We start from the raw sequence: 21,104 nt of genomic DNA, 5'->3' as shown, positions 1-21,104 counted from the left end.
CTAAGAGGCCAGTGTGAGAGAGATTCACCAAGTCACCTGGAAAGCAGTTACAGAGAGTTCTGGTATGTGGAAGAGAGGTCAGATCCAGGGAATAGATTTGGAAGTTATCAGAATAAGTCTGCTTTTCATGCCAAAGGTTTGCGTGGGATCATTCAGGGTAGGGCTGCAGAAAGTAAAGAAGAGAAACTCAGGGCCAATGCCCCAAACTAGACAAATGTGTTCCCTATACAAATTGTGCAGCTATAATGATAGTAATAATAATTATTATTATACATTTTTACCATAGGGTTCTTTTAAGTTGGACTAAGAACATTTCCAACTAGATGGATCAACCATTCCTGTTGTTTAATGTGTTACAGATGATGGCTAGAATAGAAAAGTCACAGAGAGGGGCCTGATCCTGATGTTCCTGACCTCGAGATTAGAACTGAACTGTACTCTTATTGCTTAAGTTCTGTATCTAAGTCATCTCAACGTTTTCTTTTTCTGCCCTGGAGATGGGTCTCTTTGGGATGTCTGAACAAGTAAGCTTGTATCAAATGGTGGTGCAAATGATGGTCCCCAGTGGTCATGATGAAGTACCCACATATATTTTTTTTATCTTATGCTTTGTTATGATTGTTGGAATGTTGTAGGGTTAATGTATAAGATTTGGATTTTATTGAGGCTAGTTGAGCTGAAGTTTAGAATTTAAGTCTCTGGACATGTCTTTGCAATTCTTCAATATGAACTGTTACGTCATTTTTCTCCAGCTCTGTCCAAGCTATCAAACAGAATTTCCTATCCCGGAACTCAGGGGAAAGGTAGATGATTTTAGAATCTCTCTTCATCCCTATTCCATGCTGCTCTCATTTATTATGTTCCAGAATCACGGGTCTTATTTCATTTTCTTCAACTCATTGAACTATTTTATCTACCACGGGACTTTCACACATTCTGCTTGGAATTTTTTTCCTCCTCATTTCTCACCCTTCAGGTTTTAGTCTATATGCTTACTTTTCCGCCTGGTCACCAAATGCAGGTTCAGCTCCTTCTCCCCCTTCTCAGCAGCCTATCAATTTGCCTACTTGTTTTGTCTCTTTCCCTTACTAAATTTTAACTTTCACAAGGTAATAGGCAACAATAATGATCGAAAGACATTTCAAACTCATTCTCACTGGGACCATTCAGAATGCCCAAGAAGTAAAAGCAACCTCCTGAATAAATGAGACATTTGAGGCCCGTAAAGTTCAAGAGACTTCCCAAGGACCAAGTGTGGAGTGCTTGGAGAGCCACACTTGAACCCAAGACTTCTGATTGACAGGACTTGACTGCTTTTTATAATATCATTGTCCTAGTGCAGGACACAGTGCCCCTTTTGTAAGGAGTAACATTCCTTTCATGTGATCTAGGGGAGAGGTTCTGCCTGTCTTTCTTGTGAGTCAGTTTGTTTTTGTGCCCCACTGCAATCTTAAATGGATCTTTTTAGAATTCTATGGAGGAATGATTCTGTTTTTCCTGCAAAAAGGAAATATCTACTCTTTTCAGAACTGATTATAAGTGATGCCTTTCCCTGGGGACATAATCAGCCCTGGACAGTTGGTTCTGATGAGTTCTGAGTTTCTTTCTCTTGCTCTGCCCTGGGGTAGGTGAAGGGGTTCTCGGCCTTTACTTTTAATGACTACGTAAAGGAAAAAGAACAAGCTGATGCTAGAGGAGAAGTTGGTCATATTGGGAATGGTAATGGGGCCTGCAAGGTTAGAAGCCATGTGTCGCTGGCAGGGGGCTGATTTTGGAGTCCTTTCCTGTTCATGGTAATTATTTCAAGGAGCTCAATCAAATCCACTGCTGGCCCTGTGTAAATCAAAGAGAGAGTTAACTAATTGCCAATTTCTCCCTTTTAAATTACACCGCCTCTTATCATTAAGTAGCTCTAACACACAGATACAGAAGTGGAAGTGTCAACTCTATATTTACTAGCACAATCTCTTCCCTCCATATTTTTAAGCTAGCAAGAGGGGACAACCCTAACGAATCAGCATTTCAAAGAGTACTGACAGCCATTTAATGAGAATAAGATGAGACAGGATTTGCTCCGGGCGAGGCATACTCTTCTCCTCACTCTCTAGAACTTTCTTAGAATTAAAAAAAAAAAAAATTAAAGCAAATCTATTACCGACTTTTATGTTTTATTTTCAGGCTACAAAAGTGCACCCTGCTTCATTCTGGTATATTCCCCCTCCCCCCACCCCATTATGGTGATGTTGTGGGGAGGAGGACACTTGTGATCCCGCTGTCTCCATTTGGTCTCTGTGGAACCCAGGGAGATGGAAAATCCCCACAAAGGCACCCGGACAGTTCTCCCCACTGTGCCAGGGAAGTCTGCAGAACAACTCTGTGCTCAGGGTGCTGCAGATGTATCACTGTGTTTTGCAAAGTCCTATTGGAGCAGAGATTGAATTTCCATTCTCACCAAAACCCTCTGAATACTTAACAGCCCAGAAGATCCAGCAAATTACCCTTTAGCTCTTCCTAAGTCAGATCTCCAGCCTCCCTTGCTGGCTCACCCCTGTGCTTTCTTGGGGGTGTTAACTATTCCTGCTGAATGTTTCCTTCTGGGTCCAGTTGGGGGCTGCCCCTGGAAAGCAAGGGCCCATGTCCTCGCTCTCTGCAGACACTTGTCTCTTATATTTGGGGATCATTTCATTCCCTAGCACCTCAGCTCTCTGAAGATCTCCAGAACATTAATGAATGAACTTGCAGTTTGCCTGCATTTTTTTTTCTTTTTTTTAGATATAAAGGTAGAGGCAAGGGCTGGGGATGTGGCTCAAGCGGTAGCGCGCTCGCCTGGTATGTGTGCAGCCCGGGTTCCATCCTCAGCACCACATACAAACAAAGGTGTCCGCCAAGAACTGAAAAATAAATATTAAAAATTCTCTCTCTCTCTCTCTCTCTCTCTCTCTCTCTCTCTCTCTCTCTCTCTCTCTCCTCTCTCTTAAAAAAAAGGTAGAGGCAATATTCTTCCTGATTCTCTCTATACCTAACTAGAAATCATACTTTCATTTTTTTTTAAATAAAAACTTCAAATTTGGATTTTATGTAAAGTTTCTTTGAAAGTCACATTAAGCATTTTAAAAAGGACAGATGTCATTGGCGTTACCTGTTCTGTGGACACCTATGATTTCTGCTGAATCTCAACAACTGCTTAATTTTTAAATCACAAAATTTGAGTTTCACAGAAATTTTGTGGTTTGGGTAGGGTCACTAAGGAAGAAAATGGCAGAGATGGGATTAAATCCACTTCTGTTTTCTTTACTGTGGCAAAAGGGACATCATGTAAAATGTATCATTTTAGTCATTTTGAAGTATACAATTCAGTGACATTGAATATATTCAAGTGTTCTGCAGCTGTCCCTGGGATCCTTATCCAGAACATTTTCGTTCTTCCAATTTCTGAGTGGGAGTATCTTTTTAATAAATGTGTTCTTTTAGACATACATGACAGTAGAGTATATTTTGATATATTATATATACATGGAGTATAACTTCCCATTTTTGAGGTTTTACATGATATGGTATTACATTGATGGTGTATTCATATATGAACTTATAGAATTTATGTGCAGTTTATTCTACTGTCTCTCCTATTCCCTATCTTTTCCCTTCCCTTATTCCCCTTTGTCTGATCCAATGAATTTCTATTATCCCCTCTTCTCTTATTGTGAGTTAACATCTGCATATCAGAGAGAACATCTGGCCTTTAGTTTTTTGGGATTGACTTATTTCACTTAGCATAATAGTCTCCAGTTTCATCCATTTACTAGTAAATGCCATAATTTCATTCTTCTTTATGGCTGAATAATATTCCATTATGTATATACACCATATTTTCTTTACCCATTCATCAAAGTTTGTAGCAACTCAATTCACAATAGCTAAGCTATGGAACCATCCTAGGAGCCCTTCAACAGATGAATGGGAGTATCTTTTAAACAGTAACTTACTCCTCACACTTTTCCCAGACTCTGAGAACTACCATTTTACTATCTACTACTATGAATTTTTCCTTTTCCTAGATGCCTCAAAAATGCAATAATATAATATTTGTCTAGCTTATTTCCTTTAGCATAATGTATTCAAGGTTTTTTTCTTTTTTTCTTTTTTTATTGGTTGTTCAAAACATTACAAAGCTCATGATATATCATCTTTCATACATTTGACTCAATTGGGTTATGAACTCCCATTTTTACCCCAAATACAAATTGCAGAATCACATCGGTTACACACTCACATTTTTACATAATGGCATATTAGTGACTGTTGTATTCTGCTATATTCAAGGTTTTCTTCATGTTCTAGCAGGTGTCTTAATTTCCTTCCTTTTAAGACTGAATAATATTCCACTGTCCACAATTTTTCATTCATTTATTGCTAGGCACTTGGGAAATTTCCACTTTTTGACCCTTTTTAAAATGTTTTATTTATTTTATTAATTTTTTTAAAAAAATAAATGACAGCAGAATGTATTACAATTCTTATTACACATATATAGCATATTTTTCATATCTCTGGTTGTATATAAAGTATGTTGACACCAATTCATGTCTTCATCCATGTACTTTGGATAATGATGTCCATCACATTCCACCATCCTTGCTAATCCCCTGTCCCCTACCTCTTCCCTATCTAGAATTCATCTATTCCTTCAATGTTCTCCCTTCCTACCCCACTATGAGTCAGACTCCTTATATCAGAGAAAACAATATGCATTTGGTTTTGGGGGATTGGCTAACTTCACTTAGCATTATCTTCTTCAACACCATGCATTTACCTGCAAATGCCATGATTTTGTTCTTTTTTAATGCTGAGTAAAATTCCATTGTGTATATATACCACATTTTTTTTATCCATTCATCCACTGAAGGGCATCTAGTTTGGCTCCTCAGTTTAGCTATTATGAATTGTGCTGCTATAAACATCCATGTGGCCGTGTCCCTATAATATGCTGTTTTTAAGTCTTTTGGGTATAAACCGAGGAGAGGGATAGCTGGGTCAAATGGTGGTTCCATTCCCAGATTTCCAAGTATTCTCCATACTGCTTTCCATATTGGCTGTACCAATTTTCAGTCCCACCAGCAGTGGACGAGTGTACCTTTCCCCCCACATCTTCTTATTGTTGTTTATCTTCAGAATAGCTCCTATTCTGACTGGAGTGAGATGATATCAAAGTAGTTTTGATTTGCACTTCTCTAATTGCTAGAGATGATGAACTTTTTTTCATATATTTGTTGATTGATTGTATATCCTCTTCTGAGAAGTGTCTGTTTAGGTCCTTGGCCCATTTGTTGATTGGGTTATTTATTTATTTATTTTTTTGGTGCTTAGATTTTTGAGTTCTTTATATACCCTAGAGATTAACTCTTGTGAATAATGCTACTGTGGACATTGGTGGTTAAGTGTCTACTTGAGTTCTTGCTTTCAATTCTTTGAGGTGTATACTCAGAAATGAAACTGTTGGATCACAAAATAATTCTTTGTTTAACTTTTTGAGGGACCTCCAAATTCTTCCAGCAGTTGCACCTATTTTAATTCTCACTAACAGGACACAAAGGTTCCAGTTTTTACATATCCTTACCTAGTTATTTTCTTTTAATAACAGCTGTTAACAAGGATGAAGTGATTGAACCAATCTTTTTCAGGTTCCCAGAATAATTCGGCTTTCCTAGAGTCACATCTGATACTTTGAAAGTGGCAAATGACAGGAAAGAGCTTCAGGGCAATGTGTGTGATTTGGGAATCTTTTCCTGGCACGTACAATGGGGGTTGGAGTGGGAGAGTGTATGTTACTTCCCACGGAATCTTGATGTCAAAATAGGTCCCAAGTTCTCCTAAGTTCTCAGGAGACCATTCCTGAGCCGTTGGAAAGGAAAGAAGGAAAAACAAAAGCTCATCTTCCACACATTTCTAGTTTTGAATTGTTTGCTGCTCCCACTATACCGCTGGGCTTCTTCATTATAAATCTAGCATTAGATTTTCTGTACTTTTGTCTCCTCGTCTGAAAATAGAGCGACAGTGTGCTTTCCCCCCTAGGAATGACATAAGGATTACATGATATGATTTATATACTTTCCTAGTATACCACCTGGCACAAGGTAAACTCTCCATAAATGGGAATAAATGCCCTTAGAATTTCTCATTAGCAGTAAAAGCATAATGGAGACAATGATGATAATAATGACAATCTAAAAAGCCTTCAAAATAAACTTAGTTGAGATGTCCATGCTGGGGCAGATTAGCGTGGGTCCGGCTTTCTCACGTACACTTTTTGCTGTTCTTCCTTCAGGAGCCAGATTATTTCAGGAGTCACATAGACTTAGCAGGTCCAGGCAGAGGGCACTGCCCAATTCAGCCTTGTGTTTGAGTTTTATAATTTTTTTTTAATTTTTTTTTTACTCTCAAGAACTTAGAGAAAAAGAAAAAAATATGTGAAGAATTTTAGTTTGCAGAGGCCACCATGATGTGTGTGACAAAGGTGATGTTCTAAGCTTGTGTGGTGGGGGTAGAGTAGGGTGGGTGGTAACTGAGAAGGAATGAAATGACTCATCTGGTTTATTTCCTATAATCTCTTATGAACTCTGATAGTTCAGAACTTCAAGAGGATGAAGAAAAGCTTGATTCCACTGTTTAAGGGAAGAGGTGTTTTTCTTTTTTCCCTGTAGCACTACACACACACACACACACACACACACACACACACACACACACACAATCCCAAAACCCTTCAATTTTACTCCTTGGATTAATGGTAATATTGTTTTAGGGATTTGTTGTTCAGTTTTCTGTTTTAACTAGAAGAGCACCAGATGCTGTTTGCTACCTCCTTCACAGGTGCCTACTTTTCCCATGTATTGGCCCATCTGTATTCCCACCCGTATAGGACAAGAACCCAGTGAGAAACAAATGCCACGCTAAAAGTAGGAGAAATGGAGGATGGTTTAATTTGAGGACGTAGGGAACCCTGGGGAATTGGGAGTCACTGGTGGGAGTAATAGAGAGGACTGATGGGGACGAAGGAGAGTTAGCTCCTGGAATCCCAGCGGGGCCAGTATGAAGGGGGTCACTTTGAGAGCAGTAGTGGCTATTGCAAGGTGAGGGAGGTAGCCAGCCAGAGGTAGGAGAGTGGAATAAATAGTCCTGAACCTCTCCTCTATCTCACTCTGATTCCTTCCCAGGATTTTGCATGGGTTGCTCCCAAGGGAAAAGGTGGAAGCCCTTTGATACAGTCCCTGGAGGTCAGCTTCAGCTGGTGAAGTGGTTTTGCAGTGCATACAGGAGGTATCAACCCACTACTTGTCTTTTCTTCTTTCTTTATCAAATCCAAGGGCAGGAATGTAATGCCTGCAGCTCACCACTCTTCACCAATCATTCATTCTCTCCTGCGACAGGATCTTTCACTTTCCATTGGATCCTTCCAATCACTGGATAGTTTTGTCCAGGTTTCTTCCATCTCAAAAAGACAAATCTCTCCAAGCATTCCTCCATGCCATGCCTCTTTTTAGCTTTCTTGAAGATACAGTGTTTCAGACCTGAACACTACAATGGTACTAGTCAGGTGAGGAGTGCATTCCAGGTAGGCAGAATGATAGCCTCAGCCAGGTTCCTCATGAGGAGCAATAAGCAAACATCTGTGTGGTTGAGACCAAGTGCTCAAGGCCCAAGAAGAGGCTGCAAGAAGAGTCAGAAACCAGATTATGAAGGCGTCTTAGAAACAATTTTAGATCTATCCTGAGGATGATGGGAAGCTTATCTAGTCACTTGTGCTATAAAAAAAATCCTCCAGAATTTTCTGGTATAAGAACAACCATTTTAATTTTATTCAAAATTCCGTGGGCCAGTAATTCAGAAAGAGGTTGATTGGGCAGTTCTCATCTGAGTTCTTTTCTCAGGTCATGGCCAGGTGTTGGCTAGGGCTGGGTAGTTGAGACGTGTCACTCTTGACTGGCAATTGATGGTGGGAGTGCCTGAGTGTGATCTCCCAGAACAGTGGCCTCAAGACAGCTGGATTTTTACATGTCTGATGACCTCCCCCAAAGCAAGGGTTTCAAAGAAAATAAACAGAAACTTGGTAGCTTTTTTTTGATCTAGCGTTGGAAGTCACACAGTGCCACTTTCACTGCATTCTTAACACTTAATTAGAAGTGAATCACAAGGCTAGGCCAGATTCAAGGTGAGAGGGTTCTGTCTCGCCTCTGATGGGGAGAAATCATAATCACATGTTGTCTTAGTGTATTTTTGCTGCTGTAACAGAATACCAGAGACTGAGTGATTCACATAGAAGAGAAACATGTTCCTCACAGTCCTGGAGGCTGGGAAATCCAAGGTGTAGGTGAGTGCCTTCTGGATGTGCCTTTACATGGCAGAAGGCAGAAGGGAAGAAGACAGTGAACCTACTTCCAAAGCCCTTTTTTGGTTTCATTGACCCATGCATGAAGACTGAGTCCTCATGACCTAAACACCTAGCAAGATGCCCACTCTCCAGCACTCCCTGACTGGAGATGCAGTTTCTAACACATGAATACGTTTTTGGGAATACATTCAAACCCTAACACACATGGTCCCAGGCACTATGGGTAGGACTTATGGTGACTATCTGGGGAAAATACAGTCTCTCCATCTACTAAAAGGTCTTGAACAAAGAGTAATATATGCTCATTTATATTTTACAAAGATCACAATGATTGCTGCTCAGACTAATTCAGAGAATGAAAAAACCACGTGGGAGTGGTGGTTTAGTGTAGAGCGCCGTGTTGGGCATGGGGAGTGGAAAGCAAGTGGTAATTGGGTTGTAGAGACTGTATTGACAGGGCTTGGTGAGGGACGCCAAGGGTGACTGACTCCCAGGGTTTTGAGTTGGGAGCTACTAGATGATTGCTGGTGCCATTTATTGAGGCTGGGTAGTGAAGAAGAGGGACAGTTCTGAAGGGGGAAGAGCAAAGTTTCAGTCTAAGATGAATCTAAATTGCTTTAGGGACATTCAAGTGGACTTCTCGAGAGGCTGGCTACACACTTGTGTCTGGAGCTCAGAAGAGGATTCTGAGCTGGAGATATAAATATGATCGGCATTAGCATATTGATGATATATAAAGCCATGAGAACAGATGAAATACGGTTTGGGAAAGCCTGCAGGGAGAGCAGAGAGGAAGTCTTAGGTAAGAGTACTGAGAACTTGTATCTGAGCTTACAAAGGAAATGGAAACAGCCAGAAATTGAATGTATTTCAGTGGAAGGAAGTAATTGTGTTTGGGTGTGTACATACTTTCGTATCTATATTGTGTACACATATGTGTACATGTATTTACATATCTATATCTATCTATCTATCTATCTATCTATTCCAAACTGCATTGGTTAATATAAAAATCTCAATATAGAAAAAACTGGAAATGTTAAATATGCTTCCATAATTACTACTTAATAAGAGTTCTTCCTTCTTTATTAGCCACCTTTCATATTTCCCAGCTTAATAGGTAGTGTCTGATGTTCTGTGATTTCTATGAATAAGATATTATTGTTAAAAATAATTAGGTATCAAAAGTGTTATGTTAGATTACTGATCTCTGGACCCAAATAACTTACTTTGCATATTATATATTTTTTGGTTGTTGTTTAGAAGCCACTTGGGTGTAAATGGAATCAAGTAATAGCCTGCAATTAACTTTAAAAAGTAGTATCACATGGTCTGCTTTTTTGAGGTAGTTTGTTCCGCTTCCTACTTGTCAGAGAAAGAACTATTTTGAGGCAAATGTGTTGAGAACCCAGAAATGGGTATTTGCATATAACCTACGCATATCCCAGCTTCTACTTTAAATCATTTCCAGGTGATGTATAATACCTGGTATGATATAAATGCAATGTAAATAGTTATTATAGTGTATTATTTGGGATATGCTCTTGGCCCCCTGTTCCTGAGGGTACTGCATCTATGGATTCGATCATCGTGGATTAAAAATAGTTTAAAAAATCCTGCCTGTACGGAGTTAGTACTGTTTTTTTTCCCAGTCATTATTCCTCAAACAAATACAGTGTGATAACTCTTTACATAGCATTCACACTGGATTAGGCATTATAAGTAATCTGGAGATGATTTAAAGTATATGGGGATAGTGTGCAAATACTACATCATTTTAAAGAAAGAAATTGAGCTCGGGTGAAATTGACATGTGAAGGGGGCCCTGAAAGCAATCCCTGGTAGATACTGAGGGATGACTGTATGACAAGAAACAAAGGCTGACATATTCAGTTCAGATGTCATTTTTCTCGAATATTTTTGATTCATGGATAGTTATAAAGGGTTAATGTAGTCTCAAAATTTGGCATCAGTCTCTTGCTTAAAATTCTTATCAGATCTGGATCCCAGTGATGTCCTGAATCCCAGCAACTTGGAAGACTGAGGGAGGGGGATTGCAAGTTTGAGGTCAGCCTCAAACTTTTGAGTGAGACCCTCCCCCTCAAAATAAAAAACAAAAAAGTTTAACTCAGTGGTAAGGCACCTCTACATTCAATTCCCAGTATAAAAACAGACAAACAACAACAACAACAACAACAACCAAAAAAAAAAAAAAAAGAAAAAACAGAATAAGAAAAAAAACAAGGATAAAGAAATTGACAAGGTGGCAGATACCATTCTTTTCTCATTTGGGACTATATTCAGTCCCTAGTACCTATGCTCAACACATATAGGGTAACTACACACAGGCACATCCATGCACACTCACACATTCACATATATACCCACAGGGGCACGCACACATGCATTTATCATAGGAATGAATTAAACTATATATCATGAGCACTAGAAAAAATAAAATGAGGAGGGATTCTTTTGAGCTACTTAGTACTCAAAACATCTAGCCACAAAACTAATTTACAAATGACTCTGAATTGCTTCTTCCAGTCAGCTGCCTGTTTCCAGCGTAATTTTCTGAGGTTAGAATTACCCTGATGGTTTTGTTTTTCATTCTGATTGTGCAGTTTTCCTGAAAGTCATTTTCCTTGCTATCTTCTCCGGGACCTCCAGTTTAAATCAGCACATGTGTTTCCAAAGGCAGTCATTCTGGTTTCTTCCAGGGGCATTCATTCCCTCAGCAAATGAATTATTTTTGGCACAAACATTGTTTTATCCATTACCCACACTATCTATTCACATTATTCTGTAAAGATATATATATATATATATATATATATATATATATATATATATATATATATATATATATGTTTTTTTTTCTGTAAAGATCTACAGGGGTTTATCACAATACCATAAATTACTATTTTTTTCCCAATTTGGAGTTGATGCTACAGGTAAACAGTGGGAGACACATTGTGCCATGTAGTTTCATTTTTTTCAATGAGAAAATAGTGATGTAAATAAGTTATGAGACTTGCCTAAATTCACTCTTAACTGGAGGAAGAATTGTTTATTGTGTCTTAACTATGCATTTCTTTGTCATCCATGCACTTGCTCAAGGTTATCTGATATCTCAGAAGGCTTTTAAAGGGATGACTTAGGAATAAAATGACAGTGGTGCCTAGAGGGAAATTTAAGAGTTATCTCTAATCCTGGTTCTTAGGCCACAAATAAGCTCAAGTAGAACATGGTGCATGGTGGGCACTGGGCAGATAGGCCCCATATTATTTGGGGGACAGAAGAGGCTTAAAGTCTAATGTGGTTACAGCTACATTCTTTGGGGGCTTGAATAACCATCAATAAGAATGGAGAGCATTATAGTCACTTCTAAAACTGAATGATTGTATGGCTTCTGTTGAAATTAGCATGTATTTTCCCCACTATGGTTCCAAAACCACAGAAATGAGTTCCAATTTTAACTTTCTTTTTCAGGTTTTCTGGATCTGTTGATTCTTTGCTTGCAATGGCTTGGTATCATCAACCTAAAGGGGCTTCAGAGCCAACATATTGGAATATCAGGGTATGGCTCCTCAGAAATCTGACTGTGTCACCTTAGGCCAAATCAATTTAAAAAACACTTATCGAACATCTTCCAACAATGTTCTATGATAGGAGCTCTGGGAGTGATAGTTGGGAAAAGGTCTTCCGCTCATGGTTTTCCAACTAATTGGGAAATGTCAAGTAAAAACAAAATAGAACCAAGCAAAACCCATCTAATCACAGACTGAAATGTAGTGTGCTATAATGGAGGCTCTTATAAAAATGCTTTGTAGTGTTTAGAGGCAATAGCCCAATGCCTAGGTTCTTAAGCAATCAACAATATTTTTAAGGTTGGCCACATAGGCTCAAGTCATGAGTTACTTCATCTTAGATCGTAGAGCGAAAAGTTAGTGAATAATAAGAAGCTAAAAAAGAAGTCCAAAACAAACCTAAGGTAAACAGAACGGAAATCAGAAAATAAAGACACCAGAGAAGAAAGAAACGAATTAAAACCAGAAAAACTAAATGGAAGAATCAGTCGAACCCAAAGTTTATTCATAAAAGGTCAATAAAATTGGTAAGTCACTAAGCAGACTGATCAAGAAATGGTCAGGAATTGGGGGGCGGGGTGGCATGAGGACAGAGTGCACACTATTGGGCACAACTTTATAACAATAGAACTGACAATTTATGTGAAATGATAAAATTATTTGAAAGACTATCATAGTTCATTCAAGAAGCAACATTTAATTTGAATGGCTGTGGGTCTTTTAAGGAATTTGAATTCTAGTTAAACCTTTTCACCCACAATGTACCTGCTCCACACACACATACATATGTGAACTCTAGGCCTTGATTGCTTCACTGATGAGTATACCATACCTTTAAAGAAAAACATAATAGGATTTTTATACAAATTTCAATACAAATTCTTTCCTAAAATCGAAGAGAGAAACATCCCAGGTTATTCTGGAGGCTCACATTGCCTTGATACCCAAATCTGAACAAGATAATCAGGAAACTACAGAACAATGTTTCTCAAGGATATAGATATAGAATTCTAAAAATTGTTTTAGAAAATTAAATGCAATAACATATATGAAAGGAAAATATTTATTTATTTATTCCAGAAATGAAAAGTTTGGTGTAATATTCAAAAATCAATGTAATTCACTGTTTTAACAAACTTATAAAGAAACTATGATGCCCTCAGTAAACACAGAAAAGCATTTGAAAAGTTCCAACATCCTTTAAAACTCATCAGCAAACTAGAAATAGGAGAAATGTTTAATTCAATAAAGGGCATCTAAGAAAAATCTATATCCTCCAATAGACTTATCTGTGAAAGACTGGATATATTTCCCTAAGATTAGGAAGAAAAAAAGGATGTTTATTTTCACAACATTTAGTCACCATTGTGACTCACCATTGTAACTATCTAAAAGACATCCATATCAGAAAGGAAGAGGTGGAACCATTTTTTTTATATACTATATGGTCATCTATGTAGAAAATATGAAGGCATCTACAGAAAAGTGTCCAGAAAAAAATGTGCTAGTTTAGCAAGGCTTGAGATAGAAGCTTGTTGTACAGAATCAATTGTATTTCTATGAAGTATCAGCATTAGTCAGAATTTAAATTGAAGTAAGAATGTCTTTTTAAATACCATCCAAAATGGAACACTGATGATAAATCTGACAAATATGGGCAAAATTTGTACATAGATATCTAAGAAGTTTCTGACAGAAATCAAAGAATATCTAAATAAATGGAGGGATATGTCATGTTCATGTTGATCTTTTAAGGTTCCAGTTCTATCCAAATTGATTTATTTGCAATTTCCAACAAAAACCAATGATGCTTTTTCTTAACAAGCTGAGTTTAGCATGCATGTAGACATGAAGAGCCTATAATAGCCAAAATTACTTTTTATTACCTGCAAATGCCATGATTTTATTCTCTTTTTTTGCTGAGTAAAATGCCATATTTTTTGGCATTACAATTCTTATTACACATATGGAGCACAATTTTTCATATCTCTGCATATAAAGTATGTTCATGCCAATTTATGCCTTTATACATGTACTTTGTTTTTTTTGCATTACAATTCTTAATACACATATATACCACTATTTTTCATATCTCGGTTTGTATATAAAGTATGTTGACACCCAATTCAAGTCTTCATATATGTACATAGTATAATGATGTCCATCACATTCCACTATCCTGCCAAAATTACTTTGAAAAAGACTAAATAAAGATGAAGATAACACAACCTAATTTTTAAGGCTAGTTATAAAGCTACAGTAACCAAGATAGTACAGTATCATCCTAAGCATAAATAATTAGATTAAAGAAACTAAATAGAAATTCAGAAATAGACTCATACATTTATGAGCAATTAATATTTGACTAAGTTGTAAAGGCAACTTAGTGGAGTTGAGAAAAAAAACTATAGAAAAATATTTATTGACTGAAGAATTTAAATGGATATTAATAGCAGACATTCACATGAAAATAAAACAAACCAAGAAAAAAAGTAATGTTCATATTATCATAACTCAGCATCATAGACTTAATGATAAATCATAAAATTAAAAATCTGGAAGAAAACACAGGAGAGAAACTTTATGATATTGAGTCAGACAAAGTTTTCATTGATATGACCTATAAAACAAAAACAATGATAAACAGTTCCTCATCAAAAATTTAAAAAATTATCTTCAAAGAAATGGTTAAAATAATAAAAAAGACAAGACACAGACCAGGAAAAATACTTGACAATCACATGTCTGAAAAAGAACTGGAATTCAGAATATATAAAGACCTGCCAAATCTTTGTAATCATAATCAAAATACAAACAAGATAATAGGCAAGAGATTTGACCAGAATTTTCACCAAAGATATAGAGGTAGCAAATAAGTACAAGAAAAGAGGATCATCATCTTTTGGGAAACACAGATTTAAACCACTCTAAGATAGCTCCACCTATTACAGAGGCTAAAATTAAAATGGTTGACCATACCAAGAGTTGAAGACAATAGGGAGCTTTTACACCTGTTGATAGGAGTGTAAAATGGTGCTATCACTTTGGAAGCCATTCAGAAGTTTCTTTAAAAGTTGAACATATATACCCCTATGATTCAGCCACTCCCTCCCAAAGTCTTTTCACAAGAGAAATAAGAGCATATGTCCATAAACAAATGTGTATGAGTGTGCCTAGCAGCTTTATTTATAATAACTAAAGAGTGGAAACAACTCACATATCCGCAAAGAAGTAAATGGATTAACAAACTAAGGTATTCCCACATGATGGAATCCTACTTAATAACAGAGGAATGGACTATTTACACATGTAACAATGACAATATATTTCCGAATAATTAAGCTGAGTGAAAGAAGAGAAACAAATAGGAGTATATACTATGTTACTCCATTTATATAAAATTCTAAAAAGTGAAAACTAATCTTTAGTGACAGAAAAAAGATCAATGTTTGTCTGGGGAGGGCAGAGGGTTCCCTAGAGGGGAGAAATGGAAAGATTGCACAAGATAGGATGGGACTTCACTCTTTGCAATGTATGATGAGTGTATGCCAAAATCTATCATATTGTAAATTTGAAATATATGAAGTTTATCATGTGACAGTTAAAAATCAAAGATGTCAAAGTGCAAAAAAAAAAACAAAACAAACCACAAAAACCCAAAAGACAAGCTTATACAGAGACAATGTACAGAATTAAGAGAAAAAGGAAGGGCTTAACTCAGTCCTTTCCATGGAGGAACATACGAATAAAAATACAAAAGTTACGGGAATTAAAGGAAAAAAAAAAGGCTTACAAGGATTAGATCATTTCAGAAATCCTTAAGCTTTTCAGCCATTTAAAGAAATCCTTATGCAAGAATATTTTCAACCATTTCAAATTATTATTAGTCATATTTGCTACATTTTGTTATTCATCATGCTCTGAAACAGGTCTTAAGGGTTTGTTAAGAACTAGCTGCTTTTTGGAAGATCCGCTTTCTTCTTTCAGAGGAAGAAATCCCTGCAAATTAAATATTACAAGAGAGCGAATTGGCTCTACCATTGTGGAAGAACTTTCTGTTCTTGAATTTAATACAGTGAACTAAAAAGAGTTGCTGATTCCATCCCTAAAATTCATCCCCAGAGATGCCCAGAATACTCTGGAGGATATCAACATGGGGAGGTGAGATTGGGATCAGAGGGAGTTGAGAGACACCTGAGGATATTGTTTCATTTGGAGGCAAGATAGAGATAATGGGGTAATATTTGAACATTCATATAAAACAACAATTAGGCCTTTTTATAATTTATGGACAATCAGAAGAATAAAAATCAAGTGCATAACTTAAAAGTCAGTAGGAAAAGAGGTTGAGATAAAAAGAAAGGATGCTAGATTTAAAAAAACCCCACTCTATGAGTACAGAGAAACAAAGATTTATATTACTACATTTTCAGTAAACTAATTGGAATAAAATGAAGAGTCAAAATATAGATATTCTCAGATTAGCAAAACAAATATCCAGCAAGTGATATCCAGCTATATGCTGTAGGAGGAATGATAAATAAGTTTGAAAATGAAGGGACAGTAATAAATCTTCCTACCATGTAAAAAATAAAGACAATTTAGAAAAGCAACTTTCATATTAAAATTCATGGCCGGCAAATTTACATAGAGGAACAAAGAAAAATATAATATCAGTAAAAATAGTAGTTAAAGAAATTATAACAATCACAAATACATATTTACCTAATAATATGGTCTTAAAACATATAAAGCATTGAATTAAAGAGCTAAGTAGAGATAATTTTAGGTTAATTTTCACTAGCTGGCCAGGCCAGTGACCTCAAGGGACAGCTCCACACTGGGCAGCACTTGAAAGAGAGCATGCACCTGGATTCTCTTTATTTTATAGGGAACACACACACACAAGGGAGGGTTGATGGAATGTTCTTCACCAAATAAGGCAGGGAATAGTGGAGTCTTGCTTTGTGATGTCTTACAGTCAGCAGCTTGATTGACACCTTGGCAAGTCACACCCATCTCAGGTACTGTGTGGAATCACAGGCAGAGCGAGAGGAAAGGCATATTCGCATTGCATAGCCCAATCAGTGTGCAACACCAGACCAGTCCCCTCCTAAACTCAAATGCAAATAGCTCACACATACAGCCCATGGATGGTTTGTAACAGTTAATATTACTCAGGAACACATGTAAAAAATATCTAATTAAAAAATTAGATACCCTTTGTTATAATCAAGAAAGACTCTTTTTCCAGGAATGCAAGGATGGTTAAATACCAGTATGTTTACCACATTAATGAAGTAAAAGGGAAAAAACATGGAAAAATCACTTGCAAATTTTCTATGCACATTCATTTGGAAAGCTTCTGGATAAGTACAAATAGAAGGAAACTATCTTAATTTAGTATTGACTTGCCACCAAGTCCTGAGGTACACATATACTTATTTCATAAAATTTAGATTTTTATCTTCACGTTCAGTAAAACAAATCTGTTCACTATGGCTGCTACATTTTGACATAGAACTTGTTGTCTTTTCTAATTAAATAAAAGAGAAAAGCCTATAAGTCTTAGAAGGGGAAAGAAAAATTATTAGTTTTAGGCCATATCTTGATTAACATAAAAACTTAATCACAGGAAAACCAATGGAACTAATAAGAAATTTCAGAAGGGTTTCTGGATATGATGTCACCATTTAACATGATTAGAGATTTCCTAAACAAGTAAAAATTAACACAGACTGTTATGAAAAATGAAATGCCATTTCCAATAACAATAGCAATTATAATGACAAAACCCCCTCTATCAATTATCTAGAAAATGCAAAAAATAATAAAGGATTCAGAATTTCTTTAGGGAAATAATTTTAAAAATGTATGAAATGACATTAAACATCAGCACATATTCACTAGTGAAACATTAAGTAATTTCCTACAAAATTCATAATACATTTTCCAAGGATAACGTGTCTGCAAATAAAGGCATGGTAGGTGGATTGGGAAGACAGAGACTCAGTCCAAGAGAAGAAGTTGTTTAGAGTTAAGCAGAACAACAGCAGAAACAATAAAAATAGCTTGGGGAGCTTTCTATGGTCTAAAAATGGTTTGCTGGGAATGAGGGGGTTATATGACATAAACATGGAGAGTACCTTGCGCTCCCATAAAGACAGGGCAGCTTTCTCAATGACAGTGACATGAGAGGGCAAGCACAATGGACTTGCAACTTCTGACATTGGAAGAACTGGAGAAGGGGTAGGAAGTGGCACAGTTAGCGGGGACCTAGAAGGTGATAAAGGTGGCTGTGTATCCAAAGAAAAGAGTGATGATTGGGCCCCACTGACAATTTATGAAAACCAATTATACAATCTTAGAATAGGAACCAACAGCCAGAAGGATTCCCTGTAAGATTTGTAAACCAGATTTTAGTAAACAGAATAAGTGCTTTTATTGGATTAGTAGACCTGGATACTGTCACCAGCTGATGTCTTCTTAGCTCAAAGTTTGACTTGGGAAGAGCAGTTAGTTGGTGATGAGAACTGCTAAGACTTGACAGTTCAATTACATTTGGAGAAAGAACATGTAGAGATACTTGCAGGCACACCCATTGCTTCTATATGAATTGATTCCCTCCCCATGGTTAGTTTTCCTTTTGAAATTAAAAAAAGATATGCTTTAAACTAACTGGTCACCCTCAGCATGCCCAGCAGATCCTCAGAGTTGGTGAGCTTTACTGCCCTGCAAACCATCCTCTTTTCTGACTTGGTTTTCAAGACTACTAAGTGCTGAAATGTGGATGCAAACCAAAACAATCAGTTTATTTTGTCTGAAGGTGTTATTTAAAAAACCTAATATTTGAGTAAATTCATTTTTGAAGCTATTAATTCTGAAGAGCAATAGATGTTTCCATTACTTCCCCCTGACCCCCAGAGGGAAGAACTTAATTTTAAGGCTATAATATTTTCTCTAAGCAGAATTTGACATAATGGCATTTAATAAGTAGGCTTTTAATTGTCAGATCATTGCTTGATCTTACTATAATAAAAGCACACCTAATAAAAAGCCCAATTATACCTCCATTGCTAATATAGAGAATGCCAAAATGTATGACAGAAGAAGGTAGGGCACCTGGCTACAGGTAATGAAGTCTGCCAGGTAAGGTGCATCCAGAAGGTTACCACTGAGCTCAGAGTCTGGAAGGATACATGTGCTTTTGCAAGTGGGCATTAGTAGTGGAGGCGAAACAAAGTTTAGAGGCACAGAGAATATCAGCAAAGCTTTCGACTCTAGTCACTGTCTAAAATATTGACCTTCCGCTGGGTTTGGTAGTGGAACATATGACAGTGCCTCCAAGTCCTCCCTCTGCATATTAGAGTTCATAACTTGAAAAAAATATGAATATATCCCACTATTTTAGAAATGTGTATCTCATAACCATACTGTCTTCACTCTAGTTCCTTAGAAAAGCCAGTCTGAGGCGAATTTTACAAGTTAATGTTTCTAACAAGTGCAGTCCCAGGATTGCCACAGTAAGGAAGCAAGGTAGGGAAGGAGATAAAGGCCAAGTGACATGTTACTGTGTCAGTGATCATCTGGCAAGAGACCTACCTGGGTTATTCATCATTTGCAGTATTTTGTTGTTGTCATTGTTATTTTTTGTTTTTGATACCAGGGATTGAACCCAAGGGTGCTTAACCACCTAGCCACATCCCTAGCCCTTTTTTTATTTTTAATTTTGAAACAGGATCTCATTAAGTTGCTAAAGGCCTTGCTAAGTTGCTGAGGCTGGCTTTGAACTCACAATCTGCCTGTCTCAGCCTTCTGAGCTACTGGGATTATAGGTGTGTGCCACTGCACCTGGCTCATGTGCAGTTTCTTTGAACCAATCATAGAGAACCACTTTTCCTGGGAACAATCCTAGGGGTGTTGGGGTGAGAGTTGAGAAGGACAAGGAATTCATCCATCAGCTACTTCATCTCCTACTTGTTTGTGGAGGTCAAGGTCTGGATCATTTTTCCTGATTACTTATTCTCTTATGGAAACATACGTCCATGCACACTTTTTGGTATGGGACTTTGCAGTTCTCCATCTGAGTTGAGCAGAATGTACTTCCCTACCTCACGAAGGCTGGGCTTATCTTCTCTCATGCAGTGTGGTTCATGAAGTTGGCTACTGGCTGTCTGAGTTCTGTTACAACAAAGTGCCAGGAATTGGGTGGCTTGTGAACAGCAGAGTTTTATTTCTCACAGTTCTGGAGGCTTGAAGCCTAAAGATCAAGGTTCAGATTCTGACACCTTTACATGTAACTGTGGAGAATTTTCTAAATTTCTGGAAGACCTGGTTTCTCATCTATCCAACAAGAAGAATGAGTGTCACTACTTTTTGTTGCTAATTGGGAAGCAACAAAGCAAAAGGACTTAATGCATATTTTATGATCATTCATGCTGTTGGAGGAGACCCTCTTCCTCTCAGGTCCATGCTAGTGTTGCATTCTAGCTCCTTTTTGGTTGGGTGGGGACATATGATTTTATTCTGACTGATAAGTGGTGAATGGAACTGATGGGTATTATTTTAGGGGTCAGTACAAGACCTCCTAGAAACTCCTCACCTTCTGGCATGGTGGTCAAATGTCCAGGACAATGACTTCTCTGTTAATTTGTTTCCCTGAATATTCAGTTAACTGCGAGTGGAATCTCACTGCCAATCTGAGATGGACCCTTACTATAAGCAAGTCGTGAACCTTCGTTGTTGTTGCAAGCTACAGAGATCTTTATTCTTGTTAGTTACAGCAGCCTAACCTGTCATTTCCTGATATGATAGTATTCAACAAAGCTTCTGATACATAGTAAGTAATAAAAAAATACATAGTTGTTAAACTGGAGAACCTTATTATGTTTCAATTAGGCATATTCTCTAAGCAGCCTTTGTTTCAATGTCTTGTGGCTAATGAGAAAGAAATAGAAAGAAGAAAGAAGAAGACATGAGTATCTGTGGAATTCGGGGTCTTCTTTCCTATAATCACTAATTTATGATCACAATGAATAAGCACACAGGCAGATCATTATTGCCCATGCAATTATCTTAGAAGAGTCTGAAAGTGTTGAGACAAGTAATTGGTTGCATGGAAAGTTTAT

General features: G+C 37.2%; 1 protein-coding gene across 2 annotated transcripts in view; it reads left to right on the top strand.

Annotated features, from left to right (window-relative positions):
* Positions 1 to 21,104, top strand: part of LOC144365147 (uncharacterized) — a 535,192-nt gene that overhangs the window by 180,960 nt on the left and 333,128 nt on the right. The window contains exon 4 of one of the 2 annotated variants that reach the window (XR_013423366.1): positions 11,879 to 13,248. The exons of the other annotated variant lie outside the window; for it this stretch is intronic. The gene's annotated coding sequence lies outside the window, so the exon portion shown is untranslated. Of the gene's footprint in view, positions 1 to 11,878; positions 13,249 to 21,104 lie in introns of those variants that run through there. 2 annotated transcript variants of the gene reach the window in all.

The sequence above is a fragment of the Ictidomys tridecemlineatus genome, chromosome 6 (assembly GCF_052094955.1).
Source record: "Ictidomys tridecemlineatus isolate mIctTri1 chromosome 6, mIctTri1.hap1, whole genome shotgun sequence".
In the NCBI taxonomy this organism is placed as follows: Eukaryota; Metazoa; Chordata; class Mammalia; order Rodentia; family Sciuridae; genus Ictidomys; species Ictidomys tridecemlineatus.
Note: the sequence above shows the minus strand (reverse complement) of the source record. Positions and strands in the feature narration are given on the sequence as shown.